At 49.3% G+C, this 19292-nt stretch overlaps 1 long non-coding RNA gene across 3 annotated transcripts in view; it reads right to left on the bottom strand.

Annotated features, from left to right (window-relative positions):
• The window catches only part of LOC131834827 (uncharacterized), an 84520-nt gene that overhangs the window by 19796 nt on the left and 45432 nt on the right, over positions 1 to 19292 (bottom strand). Inside the window, exons 5-7 of one of the 3 annotated variants that reach the window (XR_009354961.1) lie at positions 15682 to 15760; positions 6839 to 6992; positions 5923 to 6549 (exon numbers count right to left, since the gene is read on the bottom strand). This is a non-coding gene — a long non-coding RNA (uncharacterized LOC131834827). Of the gene's footprint in view, positions 1 to 5922; positions 6550 to 6838; positions 6993 to 12076; positions 12430 to 12520; positions 15511 to 15681; positions 15761 to 19292 lie in introns of those variants that run through there. The other 2 variants (XR_009354963.1, XR_009354962.1) reach the window with 2 other exon arrangements.

Below are 19292 nucleotides of genomic sequence, written 5' to 3' on the forward strand. Positions count from 1 at the left end.
GATCAAAATGGCTTTGGATCAGATCAAAATCAAATGAACAGGTCTGGTTTTTAGCGTTACTGCCCAAGCTCATGGTCTTCCCAGGCTTGGCAGAGAAGTATCAGTGTGTGTGTGTATACACACACACACATTCAGACGCAGTCAAACAATTTCTAATCTTGCTATTTTGGTGCAAAACCTGGTGTGCACATAGTGGGTTATGTTTGGCTAACATTTCAAGATGGTTTCCATTCCCTTAGGACCCTCCTTCCCGACCTCCCCCCAACTTAATAGACTTGTTTAACGCTCCTGAGAAAATGTGCTATTTTGCTAATTTTCTGCTTCTAACCAGAGACCAAGTTGTTATTCTAGTGATTAACCTCGGGGCTCTTCGTATCCGTCTATAAACAACCAACCTGAGAATAAAAGGCTTCAAAATCTGTCACCAAGCCCTGAGTTCTCTAATCCCTCCACTGTTTTCATTCCTTTTTATTTTTGTTCGTTGTGTTGTCTGTGTTTCTTCTTCCTCTCCTTCCCTTTGCCCTCCACACCCTCTCTTTTGTCCTTCCTTGGCTGGAGACAGCTAAAATATCTGTCCAGATCAATGTACGTACAAAGAGAGCACTTTCTCGACCAACAGAACCCCCTTGAATTATTCAGAGTATCTCCCTTTCTCGGGTTTCCCATCCCTTTTTTTTTCCTTGACAGTAGGAGCTGGAATGGGGCCCTTGGCAATGGCGCTCCCGGACTTAATCATGAAGGCAGGAAGAAGGGGAAGTCTTGTATAGAAGCAATTGTTCTGGATCATGAGAAAACAGGCAGTGTCACATGTGAAGGTATATAAATAATCCTTACATCAGTATGAATGCTGGGGCCCCTAAACAAAATACAGCCAAATTCTCCGTGATTGGCAGAACTGTAAACAAGACATGGGGGGGAACGGAAGCTCACACCCAGGGCGGGGGTTGGGGAGGCTGCCCACTGTCTGAGCGCAGGCTGTTAATGGACAGTTTTAGCAGCTGGATAAGCTGAAGCCCAGGAGAAGATGCAACCTGGGGATGACAGAGCATGTCCTAAAAGTCTTCTTTCTTTTATTTTTTTATACTCATAGTGACCCCCTCATTGACCTCTTCCCAAATTTTTAAGGCTATGACTTTATTTATTTATTTATTTATTTAAGATTTTTACTTATTTATTTGACAGAGAGAGACACAGTGAGAGAGAGAACACAAGCAGAGGGAGTGGGAGAAAGAGAAACAGGCTTCCTGCTGAGCAGGGAGCCTGAAGTGGTGCTCCATCCCAGGGCCCTAGGATCATGACCCCAGCCAAAGGCAGAGGCTTAACAACTGAGCCACCCAGGTGCCCCTAAGTCTATGGCTTTAAAGGAGCCAGAAGCCATGGGAGGAATTACCCCGGGGGAAGACAGAGCTGAGAAGCCCAGCCCGGAGCACGTGCTGTGCCACAGGAGTGGACGTCTGGGAGCCATGCTGGTGCAGCAAAGCTGAAGTCCCACAGCTCCCCAGCCCCTGCACAGGTCCTGGAGGGAGGAGACCCAGGAGAAAGGGGAGAGAAGTCTGGCTGACAACACGTCAGGGGAGCTTTACCAGGTGCCTGGAAAGCGGGAGCAGCAAGCCAACAGATAGGAAGTGGGCTGCCCCATAAGCTGATGGTGCTCAGGCATGCGAGGCCACCTGCACAGCAGTGGCCTCATGGACCTTGGTATCCAGCACTCTCCCCCTTCCGTGGGCTGCTCTGGCTCCCTGGGACCTCCCCAGCATCAGCCCTTGGCTTTGGCATCTTCTGGAGACACCAGTCAATGTAGAGGAGAGCACAAGACCTTTCTAGAAGCAGAGTGCTCCCAGAGCCACGTGGGGTCAGGAAGGACTGCTGGCTTCCTCTGTACTTGTGCTCCCTTCTCCACCATGGCCTTTTCCCCTCAACCCAAAACCATGGTGGAGGCCCTGGTGGACCCTCGGTACTGACTCACGTGTCACCGTCACCATTTTGCTTCTCTCAGATCCAACAGCTATCATGCCCCCCATCAGGCACTGTGTAAGGAGGTGACACAATTTAGATCTTCATCTCCCCAGAGCACCATGAGACTGGTCTCCTAAACCCATTTTATGGTTAAGGAAGTGTATATCCAGGGAGGTCAGGTGACTTGCCCAAAGAAGCTGGAGGAAGCCACATCTCCCAGTTATCAAGGCAGATACTCTTGCCAGGCTTCCTCTCCCTGACGTCCCCTAACGTTGGCAGAGTGAAGAAGGGTCGCCCTCACGGCCACGACCTGCCCCGACACTGCCGCCATCACTCAGAGTCCAGGTCCCCCTGCTATTGCTCATACCCTCCATACCTGGGGGAGTCAGGTAAGCAGGCTGATGGGGTTTCTGGGACTTCAGATGAGCCCCTCCTTAGTCTGGCCCCATCACTCCTTTGGGTCTTTCTCTGGTGGCCTCTTTAAAAATGCAAATATCCCTAAGAAGGGTGACACATTCCAGCTCTCATACTGTGGCTCCATTATGTTCCATCCCGCACTCCTATGAACACTAAACAATGTCAGCAGCTCATCATTGGCACTGGCAGTGAACAGAAAAGCAAGGGGCACAAAGGGAAAATGGGCTTTGGGAGTCGCTGCGTTAACAGGGATATAATTTTGATTGAACTCGAAACTTTCCTGAGTTCACTAGATGCTGGGCATTTTGCTCAGTGTCAGAGGCATATAGAACATGATCAGAATTGGTTTCTATTTGAGATCTGAATATGGGCCATGTGTTGAATAATACTAGGGGAGCATTAATTATATTAGGCAGTTATATAGAAAAAGGACCTTACTTTTTAGAGATGCTCTTACTAAAATATTTAGAGTTAAGATGTCATAATGTCTGCAATTTATTTTAAAATATTTCAGCAGGATGTAGATGAAATGAATATAGCAAAATATTAGCAGTTGTTAAATTTAGGTGGTAGCTATATGGGATAAGTTGTGTTCTTTTCTCTACCTTTCTGTATTTTTGAAAATTTTCATAATAAAAAGTAAAAAGAAAAACCTTTCCAGTAGCTCAAAATCCAGGTTCTATGGCAAGGATGGCAGGTTTTGTGGTAAGCAGAATCCAAAGACGGCCCTGTGATTCCTAATCCTGGTTTACATACGCTCATGTAACTCCCTTAGCTAGAGTGGGAAAGATTGTGAATATGACGAGATTTTACTTTCATGATTAGGCTATGCCATAGGGACACAGATTAAGGGTTTTGCAGATGTAATTAAGATCCCTGATCAGTTGATTTTGAACGAATCAAAAGAAGATGATCCTGGGTGGGCCTGGCCTAATCAGGAGAGCTGCTTAAAGGAGAGATCACAGGCAGCATGAGACACTCTCTGGGTTGGCCTCGAGAATACAGAATTGCCATGTAGAGAGGGCCATGTGACAGGGAACAGTGGGGAGCCTCCAGCTGCTGAGGGCTTTCCAGTGCTGATGTCCATGAGGAAAGAATTCTGCCAACAACCCCTGATTTTGGAAGAAGATTGTAGGCCCCAGAGGAGACAGAGGTTCTGGCTGATGCGTTGACTGCAGCATTGTTAGACCCTGAGCAGACCTCGCTAATTCATGCCCAGTCTCTTGACCGATGGAAATGGCAAGGTAATAAATGCATGTTGTTTTAAGACAATAAGCTTGTGGTAATTTGTTACAAAACAATGGAATACAAATGCAGCGTTTGGCTGTTGAAGCAAATCTAATTGATTAGAAAAAGCAGTGCTGGACGGGAAAGAATTGCAAGCCTGGGCCTGGCTTCCCTGGGAGAGCACAAGCGAGCCGTGGTGACTGGCAATGTCTGCCTGGGCCTGGGAAGGGCGGCACGCGGCCCTCCTACTGCCATTCGCAGTCCCTTTGAGGATTGGAGGGAAATGGGTTATTAATGGATTTTTCTCAATGACAGAATAACCCCAAGGGTTATTCTTGGATCTCTGAGTCAGAGGGGACGCTCACCTGTGAGAAAAGCCTCAGAGAAGGGGGACAGAAAAAGTTATCAGAGTTTAGCTACTGCAAAACAATGCCAAGGGCCAGCCTGGCGTCTGCACTGAGACACTGCTCCATCGGTTCTTTCTCTCTTCACAGTCTTCCCTGTTTCCCTTTCCATGGCCTCGAATTCAAACATGCACAGGTGTTCCATGAGTTGGAAAAATCAACCCCAAACAAAGTCACCCGATCCCCTGCTACTTCTGACTCGCACTGCCTTGAACATGGCGGGGCTCTTGACCACCCTGGAGCAAAGCCAGAACCCCTTCCTTTCTCAGACGCTTGTGCCAAAGAGGTCGGGACTGGCCTGCTTCATGTCCGACTCGGAGGAAGCATTTACTAATAATCATTGTTTCATAGGAAAACTGTGCAGAAACCTTCCCCCAAAGCCCAGATGTTAGTCTCACCACTCAAGTAAAATCACTCTAACAAAACAGGCCTTTCCCCCAAATTCTTGTTTGTGGAGGGTAGGCCGCCTCCCCACTGCTGTGCGTCGACGGATCGGCCCACCCTTTCCCAGTCACACATCCCACCGCAGGGTGTTGTCCGAAACCCGAGGGACCACAGCCCTTTCCCCCGGACGCAGAAACTGAAATCTGAACTTCCAAGCAGGCTCAGGTGAAAGCAGCAGATGAGTAAGAAGGGAAAGCCTCCAGAAAATTGCTAACGGCTCCTTAATTGTACTAAAGACTTCACCGGGGGCAACTGCTTGTATGTGGGGTGCCGTTTGAACCCAACCAGCTGAGCTTGGCCCCTTGCGCTAGTAGGCCGCCACCGTGTTTTTTTATGTTCCTAAACCACTCCTTCCTCTTAACTGTCTTCACCGGGGCTTCCTCACGTGAGTCTCGCCAACGTCTAACTAGACTTAAGTAACCCCACGTGATGGGAGCCCTTACACTGGGGCTCAGTGGCCCACAGCAGTCCCCTTCTGTACCTGAGCATCCTACTGGCTATTTAGCATGTAAAGGGTTCATTGCCAGGGTTTAGACGTGAGAGATCTGACTTAAAAACTAACATGTTTTTGCTTTTCTGGAAAAGTCAGGAAACCTGACAACTTGGAACTCCATTTCTCATGAAAGCAATCTGATGATATCAAACAGTGACTATTTTTCTGTGGGAGTACACATGCTTCTCCCTTTTACCACAGACCCCACCACTCCTTGTTGCCTCCTCAGGCCGAGACCACGATTCAGTTGTAGCTTGTCAGCGTGGCTTCACCATTGCTTTTCTTAGGACAAAAAAGAAAGGGAGCTGTTCCTCACCTCTGTGAAAAGAGTGCTCTTGCTCATTTATTTGCTTCTGTGGCCTAGCCCCACTGACTGAATTTGCTGACATCTGACTTAAGTTACTCTTTCCAGCAACAGACACCAATATGTTGCCTATTGGTGGGTAATGGTCTGCATACATTTGGAATGTTTTTTCCTTCTCAGATTACCTCAACACTGAAATCTCCCTTTTGGGTAGCGTTCCTGTCAACTCAAGGGGAACCTCCGCATGAGTCTGATCATGTAAGAAGCAGACGACTGGTCCTTTAAAGGAAGTGTGTCTCCCTCGAGTTTCACCCACTCTAGCTACATGGCTGTTCCATTCAGACGCTGCATATTCTCCCCACCCCCACCCATCCTGGAATAAACGAAAGTTCCAGTTCACACAACTCCTTGACTAGTATAAATATTTATCTGTATTTTCCATCTAGATGCAGAAAGGGGCCCTCTCTCGCATGCTACTTGAAACAGAGTATTTTGTTACCCCTCATCGGGATTGAGCTGCAGGAAGCAAACAGGAAGAGAGAGAAGAGGAGAAGGAAGGCCTCAGGAGAGGGGCCCAGGACGCCGGAGAAGGGGGCAGGTAGCAGCACATAAGGGAAACTTGGAGAAGGCAGGCCGGTCGCAAGGAGGGGTGCAGGCCACACCCTTGGGACACTCACGGTTGAGCTGTCGCCTCCGGATCCGGTCCCTCCATGGCCTGCTTCGGATCCAGTGCAATCGAGAAGGAAGAACCATGGTCCCAAGGTGAGCCTTCTAAAACCCTCTCATGGCGGGAGCAAAAGGGCACCCAGCAACACAGAAGACAAGTCCAAGTGCATAAAAATTTTTTAAAAAAAAGGAAAAACTCAAACCAAAAAAACCCCACCCCTCTTCTCTTTTTTTGTGTCTGAGGCTTCCGTTGACTTCTTTTATCTTACAACTTGCTTTTCCTTTCCTTCCCGAAACTCCCCACCGGCCCGAAGGCAGCTGCCGCGCGGGGCTGTAGGGCTGAGCCTCTCCAGGCCTCCGGGGCCATGTTTTATGCATGAAGATGATGGGGCGGTAATTTATTCTAGCGGAGCTCCTGTGTCGGCTGCACGTCAGCGGAGCTGGGCGCTGGCTGGGGGAGGGCAGGTGTACGTGTCTGCAGGAAGAATGGCCTGAAATGGGAATCCCTCTCCGCAGGCGGGACTGAAGACCAGAGCTTGGCTGCCAGGAACGCGGGGCAGGATGGCTGGAGCCGAAATCAGGGCAATGGCCCTCACGTTTTAGGGCACGTGATTTCTTCACTGCTGGGTCCCTAGCACCTGGCACAGAGCGGGGGAACAATGCATATTTGTTGAGTGAATGAATGGTTCAGTGACAACCAACCTAAAAACTTGTTGGTGCCCCCATGAGTCGTTTATGCCAGTGAACCTGCTTGATTCACGGTCCTCAAATAGGCTTGCTTGAACCTGATGGCCCATGTCTCTCCCCACACTTTTCTCTCCATCAAGGACCACACTCCTTCCTCACCCACCCACTTTGAAATCTCATTTTCCTGTGATGCATTCCTGAAGTCACACGATGGGGCCAGCCCCCACACCCCCTGCGCACCTCACACTCTGGCCAGCGACCAGATGGCCCTCGTCGGTTAAAGCTCTTGCTTGTTCGTTTGTTTGACTGACTGTGTGTCCGAATAGCGAGGCTGCTTCTCGGTGACAGGTGCTGTGTAGTCCCTCTCCCCGGGCTGCCGCAGACTGTGTTTTGCCTGAGAAATTGGTGACATTAAGGAGTGGCTGGGGCATTCTGCCTCCCCGGTCTCCACTACCCTGAATAAATGTACAGTCTAACTCAAGACTCTATTGGTTATAAAAACCACTTGGACACAGGACCCCAGGTCCCCAAACCGCCTTCTACAGACATTGCAGAGAGAGAAGATACGCTCATGATGGGTTGTTCTGTCCTACGCAATGCCCCCCTGCTCCAGACAGCCAACAGCTCTTGATCAAAGCCTTAGGGACAGTCTTGCCATGAGGTCCCAACTGGAAAAAAGTGACAACTCCAATCCCCGAATGTAGCCCAAGAGAATCCAGCATCTGGCTGAAGGCAGAAAACATGTCGTGTCTCTACTGTGTATCCCCCCGGGCCACAGCAGGGGGATAGGGAGCTGCTGAGAGGTGGGAGTCAGGGGGCAGATGGGCGTCACTGATGTCCCTGTGCCTTGCTGGTTTCAGCTCAGAAGGGAGAGAACCTACAGCCCTCCCAGGGTTGGTGCGATGAAATGAGATAAAGTTAAATAACTCTGGGGGTTGGCAGGTATTGGAACGTTCCCCCAGGAGCTCACTAGTAAAGCAGGGGTAAAGTCAATTCCAAACTCTTGGTAGCCTGCTGACTCGCCTCCTGCCTTTGACATCACTGGGCCTCAGTGTCTTCATCTGCCAGTGGGGGTAAGAACACAGCCGCTGCCTTGTGGTTCTGCTGATGTCACAACGGGACACACGCCAAGGGCTTAGAACTGGGTTCAAAATAAAGAAATTGCTCCTCGTCAGCGGCTCCTGTTGACCAGCAAAGCAAATTTCACCCACATCGGCAAACTCCTCCAGGCCTTCGGTGCCTGATCTGCCCAGCGAGGGGGTCTGGGCTCCCTTATATCAAGACTCCAGAGTATTCATTTCCCAGGGCTGCTATCACAAATTGCCACCAAGGTAGTGGCATGAAACACAAACGTCTTACCTCACAGCTGGGGAGGCCGAAGTCTGAGGTGGGGTCGCAGCTGACTGACAGCGGGGTGTCTGCAGGGCCCCAGGGGAGACTCTGTTCCTTGCCTTTGCCAGCTTCTAGGGGCTGCTCAGAGTCCTTGAATCTATTTCCGAGTGATCTTTGTTAGCCTGAAAAACCTCCACCTGGCGGGGCGGGGCGGGGGGGCCTTTATACCAAATGTAGTGACTTGGCAATTCACGGTCCCATGGGGCTCAGTCGGGTGAGACAACCACCTCGGGATCCTGACTGTGCCTGCCTCTCAAGCTTCGTTTTCTGGAGTAGGGAGTGGAAAAGACCAAGATCAGGATGGAATCTAAGGATGGTAGCCACTGAGAAGGTTGTATTGGCTGTTGCAAATGGACACAGTCCCCTGGAATGATGCAGGAAGTAGAAGAAACCCCCGTATTCGATGAGGGCCTAGGAATGGATGTTCTCACCATCTGGTCTGCTCCGGAGACCCCCCTGCCCCATTACTCCCAGCAACACAGTCCTGCTCTACATGGCACCTGCCATAAATCAGATCAGGAGGCCACCACAAGGCAAAGAGAGAAGAGGAAACTCACAGACGATGCTCCCTTCCGCCACCTTGGTTCACTCTGGCCCCTTCAAAGTCTGTGCTCGCAATGAACTTGAGCCTATAGTATGTGATACCAAATGAAGCGTTTTCCTCTTCTTCTTCTTCTTCTTCTTTTTTTTTTTTTTTTTTGCAATCAGCATCAGACCTTCTCTCTTCCTCATTAAGCCACACATTTCCTCAAGCCTCTGCTGCATGAGTCACTGCTTTTCTGATGCACATAATTTACAGCAGCAGCTGAGGGAGAACAGCAGGCCAGAGGGAGCAGAAGAGTAGAGTTAGGTCCCGGATATAAGGCAGTTGAAAAGTTTGCATTTCCTCTTCTGTAGTGCATTTCAATGCCTATTTGGCCTGTTTGCTCATTATAATCACAGAGAGACTGGGGGCTGGGGAGGGGACCAGAACAAGAAGCAGAGGACTGGCTGCCATGCTTTCTCATTCTTTCTTCTCACTGGCCGTTCTCTGGACCCACAGCTCGCACCATATGGTTCCTTCTTCTGACTTCTTGGAGTCTCACATTTTCCTCCATTAAGCACATACCCTTGCACGCCTGGAATGTTCTCCTCCCAAGGAACATTCTCATTCATGCTAAGCATGGAATATCAATTTTGACTCTTCTCTGGAACCATGTTGCTATTAAATTTCCATAAGCTGCAGAATTTCATGGCAAACACAGAGATTCTGCTAGGAGCAACGTGTTTAAAAGAACATGGAGGGAGGAAGCATAATTATGAGATCCTTTCTTCATATTTTTCCCTTCAACTCATTTGCAATAAATGGAAACGAGATGTTAGCTTCGGGAGAAAGCACGCCAGCATGTTTATTTCTACTTGAAAACTGTCCTGGGGAGAAAGAGACCTTCAAGGACTCTGTGGAGGATGGAAAGCACGGAGACAAAGCACATTGTGCTACTTTAAAAGCAAACCACTAAGGGAAAACTTGGTATTATTTTTAAATAAAAGCTTATCAAACACCAGGAGGAAAGAATAGCACAGCACTAAATTGGTTTCTCTCCTGCCACAAAAGAACATGCAAAGGACAGAGGGTTCAGCTTGTTCTCTGGAAACTGGAACAGGAGTGGGAGCCGGGTCCTTGCTGTGGCTCTCCGGCTGGCTGTCTACCCACACTCATGGAATGAAAACACCAAGAAACAGGCTTTGCGTTGTATGCTTTAAGGAGATATGTGCTTTTATTTCATTTCCCCCATGTTCTTGTTCATGAGTAGATAATAAAGTGAAGGCTAAGAATGGTTGCTCTAGATAATAATTATCGAATACATATGGTGCCTCACATGTATTAATCCATAATACTGTCATAATAATCCTGAGCCCGTTTTGCAGATGGAGAAACTGAGGCCCGAGAAGTTCAGTGATTTGCCGTGATCACATGCCCAGCAAGTGACTGAAATGAGATTTGAATTCAGACAACCTGGCTCTGAGTATAACTGCAGCCTCTGTTAACTCTTCAGACCGAGTAATTAAAAAGCACTGCTGTGTAACCACACGCTGCGCGTTACATCGTGAGTGCTTCTGATGGGCGGTGCTTCCAGTCCGTTTTTGAAATACACAGCATTTGGGAAAGAGAATTATGGAGTAATAAAGAATCAGAACATTTGACAACTCTCAGAGAACCTTCTTAGACAACATCACGTCCAAAACTGTCATTTTAGAAAAGATGAAACCAAGGCTCGAGAAGTTGTGACACGTAGAAGTTGGCACAGCAGGACTGGATGGATGGATCCTGGCTGTGCCTTCATCCAGCCCATCCCCTAACCTCAATACAAGGTTCTTCATGGCTGCTGACACCTGATTTCACAGGAGCTTGGAGGCCTAGAACATTGCTGGGGGATGGTTTTTGTGGAGCAGAGACAGAATTGTGAGCTGGCCTCTGAGAGAGAAGCATGAGGCTAAAGCGAGGCCAGTGCCTGCTTTTTCCGTGCGCTCTTCTCGCCCCTTCCAGCCCATCACTGTCCTCTCTCCCTCTCCCCTTCCTCCCTCACAGTGGCTTCTCCACAGCCCTTCTGTCTCCGTGAGCAGCTCCACCTCCCATCCAGTTGTTGCAGCCAGCGAGCTGGGCGCTCCTCCTTGCTCTCTGCTCCTCATGCCCCACGTTCAGGGGTTCTACTCCCAGTCACCTCTCCGATCTGCTCCCTAGCCATCCTCACGGTCCCTATCCTGGCCCAAGCCACCGTCACCTGTCACACAAACTACCTTAGCGTCTTTGTGTCCCATTTTGGCTGCCTACGCCAATCCACTTGCTGGTCAAAAGAGCCATCCTTGGGGCACCTGGGTGGCTCCATGGGTTAAAGCCTCTGCTTTCGGCTCAGGTCATGATCCCAGAATCCTGGGATCGAGCCCCACACCGGGCTCTCTGCTCAGCAGGGAGCCTGCTTTCCTTCATCTCTCTCTGCCTGCCTCTCTGCCTACTTGTGATCTCTGTCAAATAAATTAAAAAAAAAAAAAAAAAAAAAAGAAAGAAAGAAAGAGAAAAAAAGAGCCATCCTTTGAAAATCCTGGAATGACCACATACTGCCACCACTGAAAGCCCTTGGGGAAGGTGGAGGACTCTTGGGATAAAATCCAAATTCCCTAACCTCACGAGCTAACTGTTTCCATGAGAGTGGACAGGAAGAGACTGGTGATGAAGATGTTCACCCCCTGGGAGAGGGGCGCAAGACAGGAAAGTGCCCGTGCCTGGAGCTGAAGCTTTAGGAGACGGGGTCCGGGGTGGCGCCCAGGGAAAGAAATACAGGAATCACTCAGGTATGAGCTCGCTGAGTAGCGACCCCATGTCTGTCCCCAAGCCCTCTAAACTGACAACTGCTGCCAGGCCTCACCGAAGGAGAGTCTTATTTTCTCCTGTAATGAAGGGCCCAGATATTTTTAGTTTCACCATAATCGATTATGCGCAGAGTGACCGACATCCATGGCCTCCCCAGGGGAATGAGAGTGAGGCGGCCGTTGTCTCAGCTCCTCCGGCAGCCCGATGGGAGGGAAGAAAAGCATTCGGGCAGGGTCTGTGTCCCCTTTGCGGCAGCTTCCTTTGGGGATCCTCAAGATGAAGAGGACAAGTATTTCCTTATTATACTGAGTGATCAACTTCCAAGTCTTCTTCGATCGCAGTGTTAGTGGGGCTGTACCCTTCTCAGCCTTGTCAGAAGAGAAGGGTTCAAAGATGCCATGATCTGAAGGTAGCGTCTCTCCTTTCACCCTGAAGTGATCGAAGAATCGGAACCTCCCAGAACTCCAGAGCCGGAGAGACCGAGATGTCACTGCCCCACGCCTCACTTCACGGAAGGGGAAGCAGCCACGCAAAGGACAGAAGTGTCTCATCAGTGCCCCCAAACCAGTTCGTTCCTGAGGCAATCGTAACACCCTGTTGTTCTGGCACACAGCTGGGGACTCTCCACGTGCACAAGTCGTTACAAATCAGGCTTCTCACATACGAAATACACGCATTTCTTAGCAATGTCTGGAACATTCCATTTCATGTGTGAGCCAACAGCATAACAAGGACTGTGTTTTAAAATGGTGCCATGAACCTGCCTCCTTAGCGCAGTAGGCAGCGCGTCAGTCTCATAAAATGGTGCCATGAAATAAGAGTCTCAAAACTTTTACACGGCTTGTTCCCAGAGGGATATTTACCAGATGGGGGTCATGTATATTTGTATATATTTTTAGGACAGGGAGGGAAGAGATGTTTTCCTTATCGAAAATAACCGGGGGGGCGCCTGGGTGGCTCAGTGGGTTAAGCCGCTGCCTTCAGCTCGGGTCATGATCTCGGGGTCCCGGGATCGAGTCCTGCGTCGGGCTCTCTCTGCTCAGCGGGGAGCCTGCTTCCTCCTCTCTCTCTCTCTGCCCACTTGTGATTTCTGTCAAATAAATAAATAAAATCTTTAAAAAAATAAAATAAATTTAAAAAAAGAAAGAAAATAACAGGGAGGGATGGCCCCCCTGGACGTCTCTGCCGAGGGTCCTGGACTCACAGGCGTCTGTCCCACCTGCCGGAGGAGCTCACCCAAGTAGCTCTGACGTGTTTTCTTCACTAGGTTCATCCCATTCAGGTTTTTTTTTTAATTGTTGTAGGCACTGAGTATATGAAGATGAATAAAACACGGATTTGGCTTGGAGAGCTTAAAATCCTCTGAAGAATGCAGATTCACAAATAACCGTATGGCCAGATCCCACAGGGTCGGTGTTGGAGGAGTCCCACAGAGTCAGTTGGGAGCCCAGATGATGAAATGATCCTGACAGGAAGGAAAAAGCCAAAGCAGGTCTGGGGAGGCGGCCGCATCTGAGCTAAGCCTTGAAAGACTGGAGGATACAGAGGGGGAGAGGAATGAGGAGAAAGGTATGGCCGGCCAAAGACGCATGAGCACTAGGTTGCAGGAGGACACGACAGGTGGCAAAAGAAGGAGGGAAGGTCTGGGGCGGAATGCAGCCTGAAGGGCAGGTTCGGGGAGGCTCCACAGTGGGGGCAGGACAGGACCTTCTAGTCCTGAAAGAAGGGGACTTGTTCTGGCATGTGAGGGCCTCCCTCACCTCTGGGTGTCCTGCCTCCTCCTCCTCCTCAGAGATCTCATGCTTCCTCCCTTCACCACAGGAGGCTTGACAAAGGGGTATCACAGATGCTCCGTGATGCCACAGGGTGTGGCCACGCAAGGACGCCAAAGGACGGTGGTATCTCCAAAGCCCAGAAACTGCCCCTGGGCGTCTCAGAGAGGGCGGGAAGCAGCCTTCATGGGGTTGTCCTGTCCCAGGGTGGGGTGTTGAGGACCAGGGCCTAACGGAGAAGTAAGGCACTCGGGAGACCTGTCTCTGGGCACTACCTCACACTCAGCAAAACCTCAACAGAAAAATAGAAATCAGACAGGAAATCCATTCCTGTACAGAGAGGAAGAGAAACTGATGAAAGGAGAGCTTTGGGTTAACTGGTCAAGATACTTAAAAGTGAAACTTTGAAAATATTAAAAAAAAAAAAAAAAAAGCATTTATTGAGTGAGTAGCACATGGTAGACATTGTGGCAAATGATTTGGGAGCTTTATTCTACATACCCAGAAGGCTTCATTATCATCAGACATTTGCTGGGTGAGAGAAAAATCTGAGCCAGTGAGTGAGTTGGCTGATGTCAATGGTCAGTGTCCTGGAGTTAGGATAACTTGTTCCTCCTGGTTTGCCAGATGTGAGCACGGCTGGTCTTATGTCCTGGGAACCCCCCAGTCCCGGGTGAACTATGGTGGCTGATTGCTCAGAGTCTCTCTCTCTCTTCGTTTTAGGGTTTACTTCTGGAGAGACCTGGCCAACTGTCTCATCAGGCCCCTTCTCTCCTGGCCAGCTGTGGTGAACACTGCCACACTCCAATTTCTGTATCTTACAGTTCTTTCTTATAATCCTGTGCTTTCTTTCAAAACCCGATGCTGTAAGTTCATCCTGAAATGAGCACTGCAGGTGAGCTCAGTCCATATCGCTCCCTCTCCCAGCGTGCCTTCCGGCTCCGGGAGGGTGACCAGTGCCACGATTCTGCAGACTCACCTGCCCGTCAAGCAGGAGATCCGATGTGAGTCTGGGAGGAGCAAGCGGGCAAAGCAAGTTGTCGGCCTCTGGTCGGGAGAGAGGACTGTGCGGCAAGCCCATTGTTCGTCTTCTCCCCAAGCAAGGAGGGGTAGGGCAGCTGGTCGACTCAGCAGCTTCCTGATCATGGCGAAGGCTTGATGCTTCTGGTCCCCACCCAGTTCCATTAACTGGTCTGTGCTTCTGAGTTCAGACAGCGCACCTTGCGTTCTCCCGATGATGTTATGAGCTGTCTGTTACCGTACCCAACACTCTTCTTGCATAAATTAGCCAGAGGATCCTGCAATTTGCAACCCCCAAACCCATAGACTGGTACAGATGGTAACAAGGATGCCATCACCCATAGCTTAATAGTAGCTTTCTAGAATGCTCGCATTGGAAGGAAATCAGAGGCCGTGTCCAGGCTCCGGGAGAGCGCTTGCCCTGAAGGCCTGCAGCTCTCTGTTATGGCATCAGAGAGAGCGGAATCCAGTTGGGATACACTCCCACCTTCTGTGGTTAAGACAGTTGACAGAAACATGTCTTTCCACTTTTGTTTTACATCCATACTGTCCTGTGTAAGGGATCTTCTGCTAAGGCGTTGACTTTGTCAGGTTAACTCTGGAAATCAGAGATTTTAGACCTATGTTTTCACACCGAATCTACAGAAATAGAAGCTACGATGTCGAGGGTTATCTTTGATGTCAAGGGTTGAATAGTTTGTTAGTGTAACTTTTGGAAGAATGTAAATGCTTTGTTGAAAATTTCTGGCTCAGGAAATATAAACAAGATTCGAAGATTTCCATTCCAGTATACATTTTTACTACATATGTCTCTGTGTATTATAGTATGTACACATTACATTTAAGAAGCATTATAAACAAAGTGGCAACAGAGAAGGAAAGAAGTTCTTCATCGAATTTAAATCTGTGTAGATTCCATTTCTTACCATCATAAGTTCCCTTTACTAGTCAGTAGGGTGGGTTTTTTTAAAGATTTTATTTATTTATTTGATAGACAGAGATCACAAGTAGGCAGAGAGGCAGGCAGAGAGAGAAAGCAGGTCCCTGCTGAGCAGAGAGCCCGATGTGGGGCTCGATCCCAGGACCCTGGGATTGTGACCTGAGCTGAAGGCAGAGGCTTTAACCCACTGAGCCACCCAGGCACCCCTACTAGTCAGTAGTTTAAAATAAGATTTGGTTTGGTCCTCTATAAAAAGTCTGTAATATGGGCTTGCAATAGAAACTTTGTTATACTGGCTATAGAATGTGACTATTACAGGAGACAGAATCTTCTTAACTATAAACAAAGCTGTCAGGCTTGTGCTATTTTCTCTTCCACTGTGTAGGTCGCTTGGGTTCTCCTGTTGGACACAGAGCACCTCAGCTGGCTCTTCTCGCAGCTGGAGAAAGAAAATAAGGCCAGAAAATAAGGTCTGCCCTAATCAAAACACAGGGCATAGTTTCTCCCACAATTCCTAGAGTTTCGGGCTCCTCACTGTCTCTCGCTTATCCCGCCTCCACCTGAAAGGCCTCATCCCCTGGGGGACGTTCTCTCCTAGGGATACGTTTACCTTCAAAATCAGAGAGTGCAAAGCGGACGTCTCCCCAGCTGGTAACGTGGCATTGTCCAGCCACTGCCTGTTCCAACACCTGTCGACACAAAATGAACCAACATTTTTAAAATTTTTAAAGAGAAAGGAAAAGAGTTTTATCTGAGCCCAAGTTAGGACAGCTGCCTAGGATATACGATCTTCACAAAGAAGAGCGTGCTCTGGGGAAGGAACATTTGATCTGGGGTTATATATATATACATATGTGTGTGTGTGTGTGTGTGTGTGTGTGTGTGTGTATACATATATATATTTAACACTAAGAGTTACAAATCATTAGGACAAAAGACATTCCAGAAAGGGACAGGCTTTATCTTGTGTTTTTAGTATGTGCAAGGCTCTATGACCTTAATCTTATGGGAACCAGGGAGATTTGTTTTTCTTATCTTTGTGTTTGGAAGGGTCCTTTCGGTTCTTTCTTTCTTTCTTTTCTTTTATTTTTTAACGAAGCAGATGCACAAGTATGTGCAGGGCAGAAATAGAATCCACACTTTGAGGTTTAGCTCTGTCAGTCTGACCTTGGTGAATATTAAAGTAGAGCTTCCCTGGGAGCCCACAAGGCATGAAAAGTTGAAAATTTCCTTTATGATACCCAAGAGGGCAAGAGTGGGAGCACCTGAGTGGCTCACCCGATTGAGTGCTCCACTCTTGAACTTGGCTCAGGTCATGCTCTCATGGTCGTGGGATGGAGCCCCATGTTGGGCTCCGGGCTCAGCAGGGACTCTGCTTGAGATTCTCTCTCTCCCTCTGCCCCTCCCCCCACTCATGCTCTATAAATCAATCTATCTTTATGACCCCCCAAGACCTCCCAAATCTTTATGACCCAAACTGAGGCATGAGGACAGGAAGCTTCTGGAACTGGAAAGAGCTGAAAATAAACTTCAGGTTTTTCTCTCTTTTCATCAAGAGCAGGGGTCCTCCCTAAGAGTCTTTTCCTTGCAAGCAATAGCAATCACCATAAACGTAACCTGAACATTGTGTTTTTTTAAAGCAAGTGGAACGTGGTTATTATAAGTCGGTGGGACAAACGTTTCCAGCGGGTGTGTGCGGGAGAGGACATCCCGGAAACCCGGGGCAGCTATGACCCCTCCTCTGTCTGGCCCTCGCTTGCCACAGAGTCTAACCTGGGTTTCTGAGGGCTCAGCTGCCTTCCTGGCCTTGGGCAGCGCCTGACTGTTGAGTTAAACCAGAGGACTGAATCCTGACTGCCCCTCTTCAAGCTACGTGACCTTTACTCAAGGCGCCCGAGACATGAGTGCCCTGGACTCGGATGAGAGCAGCGAGAGTTCCCACTCCATGAGGTTGTGCTGAGGATCAGATGAGCTCATCCATGTGGAAACAGTGCCTGGGGCAGAGCCAGCCCTTAATATTTATTAGCTATTAATCTGGTTATATACTCCTCTTTCTCCCTGTGAGTCGGTTTTCTTGGCTTCACTGGGTCTACGTCCAAGCCTGGCCACACCCCACAGTGGCGACCCCACTTCTAAGTCTACACCACGCCAGTCCAGGCCAACAGCCAGACTAAAAATGATTCTCTCAGTCTCCAGACCAAAATCTCAGCAGAAAGAATCTTCTCGACTTGGTCGTGGTCATGGAGGCAAGTGAAGTCAGCTGTGAAAGGCTGGGTTGTGTGCATGTGGGAGTCGGGGTAGCAGGGTGGGGAGTGGAGAGGATAGTGGTAGTTCTCAAAGAATGACAGGGCTTCTTCATGGCTCATTACTCTTCCCCAGAAGGGGGAGCCCAGTCACATTTTGTGGTGTTTTGTGTTAAGTCTTTATTGAGCACTGTTGGTGCCCATCCCAGATACCTAGTGTCCTTTTACCATATCTGTGTGTGGCTTGCCCCCTCGACTCCTGCTTTGTGTTTTGGTCCCTAACTGCCTTGGATCTACAGAGTCATTCTGCTCATAAGCGCAGAGGGCCAGAAGGGCTTGGAAGTCTTTGTCTTAGCTTCCTCCAGGGCCAGCTACAACCTGGGACTGCCAGCCACCCATGAGGGGGTCTGACAGCGCAGCACCCTTGCCCTACATGGAGACACACTCTGAGGCACAACCTACCCCCACCCAGTTCTCCCCTGGGGGTGTCAGGCTGAGGGTGGGGGTTTGCATGGGTTCTCCCCCTTCTCTGTCTGGCCTCCCCTTCCTCGCTGGCTTCCCCTGGAAGCATTTCCTTAATAAATGACTTCCACATGAATCCTGCTCTGAGGGCCTGTTTCTGGAGCTCAATTTAAAACAATCTCACAGATTTAAAAAAAAAAAAAAAAAAAAAAAAAAAAAGAGTCTGAACTCATTTGTGAGCCATTAATGGAGGGAACTGATGTCCGTGTAAAAAGAATTCTTGTGCTCCTCGGAGACTGGATTTTGTTCCTCAGCCTTGGGTCCCACCCACCGAGAGGGGCTGTGAGGAGCCCCGTCCCTGCCTGCAGAAAGTGATCTTCTTTCAGAGAAAACAAGGACAGCCACTCTTATTTACAGAGAGAAAAAAAGAAAGACAAGAAGGTTGGTCTGGTGTGTGACGGGCTCTTCTTTACTGTCCGCTCCCCCGCGGCCAGCTGAGAAAGCAGTTTTAACTTTCAGAAAAATAGACTCTTCCTGCCAAGTCTGGCCGCCTGTCTGAATGCTAAACATGGGAACGCCGGGAAGAGGAGGGAGCGTGAGAGAGGACACTTCTAGGCCAAGCTGCCCCCTCAGCGGATCCTCACAGAGTAATAATGCTCCTAATTTGCCTGTGGGGGTTGCGCTGCTGATTACAAGGAGGAGCGGTCTGTGTGGCTTGCGGTGAGATGTGTTCTCACAGGGAGAGATCACACGGGACTGGCTGTTACCCCAGGCCTCCGACAGCCAAGGAGCTCTCTCTTGGGCTGACAGGGGCCATTCTTCGAGGTGGGTCAGTCGCAATGCCAGGGAGACAGGACAGTCCCTGGTAGGGGCAGAGTCTGAGAGTCCCTAGTTCCTGACCCCACTGCAGAACATTCTAGCCACCTCGGTTGACACCAATGACTGAAATCCTACCGCACCAGTTCATTTCTTCGGGCTGAAGACAAGTCTATTGTTAAAATGTAAGCCTTTCAAGAGAGAGAACACATTTCCCTGTGACATTAACCAGGACTTTCTGGGTTTGGAAGCAATGGAAACTTCATTCAAAATGGTGTGAGCATAAAAGAGGATTTAACTGGCTCAGTAATCAGGGTGGATGGGCTTCAAGCACAGCTCGATCGGGTGCCAGAGCGATGTCATCCTAAATGTACTTGCCATCGCCAGCTTTGAGATTTCTCTGTGCTTGCTGCATTTTTAGGTGGCAAAGCCGGCCTGCAGTAACTCTCTACTGTCCTCCTAACCCCAGAGGAAGGAGCACTTCTTGCCCTACCAGCCCAGCAAAAATCTCAGGACTGCTTCTCATTGGCTTAAATCGAGTCATGGAGTCTCCATGAACCAGTCACTGTGGCTCTGACTGATGAGGCCTCTGTCATGCACAGGTGGCTGGAGTGGAGAAGATGGGTCAGCCCCACCCAAAGACTGGGGGTGTGTGTGGTTCTGCAGAGACAACACAAGTGCTCTTACCAAGAGAGGGGAG

The sequence above is a fragment of the Mustela lutreola genome, chromosome 6, assembly GCF_030435805.1.
Source record: "Mustela lutreola isolate mMusLut2 chromosome 6, mMusLut2.pri, whole genome shotgun sequence".
Taxonomy (NCBI): Eukaryota; Metazoa; Chordata; class Mammalia; order Carnivora; family Mustelidae; genus Mustela; species Mustela lutreola.